This window comes from Gnatocerus cornutus, chromosome 8 (genome assembly GCF_029298725.1).
Source record: "Gnatocerus cornutus isolate USDA-ARS CGAHR chromosome 8, icGnaCorn1.1, whole genome shotgun sequence".
Classification (NCBI taxonomy): domain Eukaryota; kingdom Metazoa; phylum Arthropoda; class Insecta; order Coleoptera; family Tenebrionidae; genus Gnatocerus; species Gnatocerus cornutus.
In genome coordinates, this window is record NC_142240.1 from 613,846 (window position 1) to 616,701 (window position 2,856).

The window sequence follows — 2,856 nt, forward strand, 5'->3', positions numbered from 1 at the left end:
GTCTATTTCTACCTGGGAATTTACTGGGATAATGACTGGTAGGGCCTGGTCTAATTCTTCGCGGAAAAGGTTCCAATTGGCGTTTTTGTAATTGAAGATTTGAATAAGTGGTGGTTGTGGCTGATGGCCGTTGATGAGGATTTTTGCAATTAAGGGAAAGTGATCTGACGTTACCGTGGTGCCTATTGCTGTTTCATTGTCGAACGCGTGGATTAAGGATTCCGAAATAATGATATGGTCGATAATTGAGGCTCCTCTATGAGAGATAAAAGTGGGAAGTCGGTTTTCTAATCTGTAGATTGGGAGTTCGCTAATGAGAGTGGATAGGATTCTGCCGTTTGGGTTAGTTGCAGTGTCTCCGAAGTCTTCGTGTCTAGAATTAAAGTCGCCGAAAATGACTGAATGAGGGAGATTGGACGCGTATTCGAATAGTTCCGTTGGAAGTTTTTGCCTGACGGGCTGATAGAGGGAGAAGAAAGTAATGATTTTATTGTTAATTACTACGTCGGCTGCGGCAAGTTCGAGAGAAGTTAGGTTGGGAGGCAAATTATGTTGAGTTGACTGAAAGTCGGTAGAAACTAAAAGCGCGGTTCCGTGAGCGATGTTTGAGGGCGTGTTGTGATAGCAAGAAAAATGTTTGACTTTAATCGCGAGATTTGAGCGCGTTTCGGTAATTGATAAAATTTTGATCGCGTCGGTTTCGATGAAGTTACGGAGAGCATGCAATTTCCGTTTGATTCCTGCAATGTTGACCGTGGCGATATTCACACGAGGGGACAGGAGGCCCCCGCCGGGAGCGGCGGGGGCGGCCACCGTGGTAGCCATGGGGAAAGAGAGTTGGACGAGTTAGGGCTGTCGAATCTACTCGAAAGTGAAGTAGATTCTCTGGCCCGCGTGATTGATGCGGGTCTTTGTCTTAAGGACGGATTTGGAGGCGCTCTCGACGAGCTCGCTGACCTTTGCACGCTGGTGAGGGAAGAGGTCGTACAAAAGTTTTGTGACGAAAGTGATTGTCTGACGAACAGACACGGGTTGGGGATCGGGGTCTGCAAATTCGGGAGAGGGCTCCAGAATCAGAGTTGGGGCAATGGGGGTTTCGGACGTGACGACTGCGTCCTTGATTTTGGGGCACTGGCGGGACCAGGCCGGGTGGGTGCCGTTGCACAGAAGGCAAGTTACGTGGTTGGATTCGCATTTGAAGGCTGGGTGGTTCTCTGTGCATTTGGGGCACGCGATTTTGTTGGGGCATTCAGTGGCAGGGTGCCCAAGTTGGAAACACTTGGAGCACTGAAGGGGGGCGGGTTTGGCGGGGGCTTTGGACGGCTCGCACTGATGGCGCTTGCCGAACATGATGACGCCTTCCTTGAGGAGGAAGTCGACGGTCTCTGTGCTGTCAGTGATGACACGCATCAGTTTGGTGAAATTGCCGGATTTCATTGAACGAATCCGCCAGACTCTGATGACTGGCAGATTGAGTGATTTGAGGGCGTTGAGTGCTTCGTCGTATTCGATGTCGTCGTCAACATCGCGAATTACGACAGAGAGGTGGGGTTTTGAAGTGGCAACGTTTGGTTTGGCAGTGACTTTTTTGTGGGTTTCCACAATTGAGATGGATTGGTTTAGCGTGGCAACTTGGAGTTTTTTCTGGAAGTCGCTTGGGAGAGGGTTTAGAGTGACAAGAAGAGCAGTCTTGTTCCAGTTGACAACAAGCTGCTTGATGTTCTTGACCAGAAGAGTGGTCGTTAAAAGGCAGTAAAACTTTTTTTGTGCAGCCCAGTCTGCAGGAATGTTTCTGATGGTGTACTTATGGTACACCGCATTAGGGGTATTTTTGTTGGAGATTGAAGAGACAGAGTTTCCTCTGGCGCGAGGAGGCGAGAGGGCGTGTTGCGACGAAGTCGCAGAAAGAATGGGTGTTAGTGCCCTTTCGGGCGAGGAAGGGCGCGTGATTAACTCACCTTGTGATGTCGACTGGCGGACGAAGTTGGAGAAGAGGTCCATGTCACTGGCACTTGATGCACTGGCACTTGCACCACTGACACTTGAACTCACACTTTTTGCTTTTGCACTCTTGGGAGCACTTGCGGGTGGCTTTTGAGGCCGGGGGCGAAGATCTCTGCTCGTCATCGGCGGAGCACGATGTGGACAAGTCAGAGTTTACTTCAGGAATGCCGAAAGCGTGGAAGGCTAGAAATTTATATGGTCGGTACAGCGCCATCTCGTTAAGGCAATGGTCGAACGACGAACTAAGGTGGAGCGTCTGTTTGACGCTCGCTCGTTATAAATAGAGGGATTTTAGGTGTGCGGCGTTTTAGATCGAGTATACTCGTCGTAACGTGCACGTCGTGTCTGTCTCGTTTTCTCTGTTTTTTTAAACGTTTTTATAACTCTACGACCAGAAAAATAAAAGTATAATGCCACCCAAGACCAGCGGTAAGGCGGCCAAGAAGGCCGGAAAAGCTCAAAAGAACATCTCGAAGAGCGACAAGAAAAAGAAGCGCAGGAGGAAGGAGAGTTACGCCATCTACATTTACAAGGTGTTGAAGCAGGTCCATCCCGATACCGGTATCTCCAGCAAGGCTATGTCTATCATGAACAGTTTCGTGAACGACATCTTCGAACGTATAGCCGCCGAAGCGAGTCGTCTCGCTCATTACAACAAACGTTCGACCATAACCAGCAGGGAGATCCAGACGGCGGTGCGTCTTCTTTTGCCCGGTGAATTGGCGAAGCACGCCGTTTCTGAAGGAACCAAGGCCGTCACCAAATACACCAGTTCAAAGTAAAAATCCTCCTCGAGCAGCTTGGAAGTTGGTTGGAAAAACAACAAAAAAAAAAAATCGGTTCTTTTCAGAA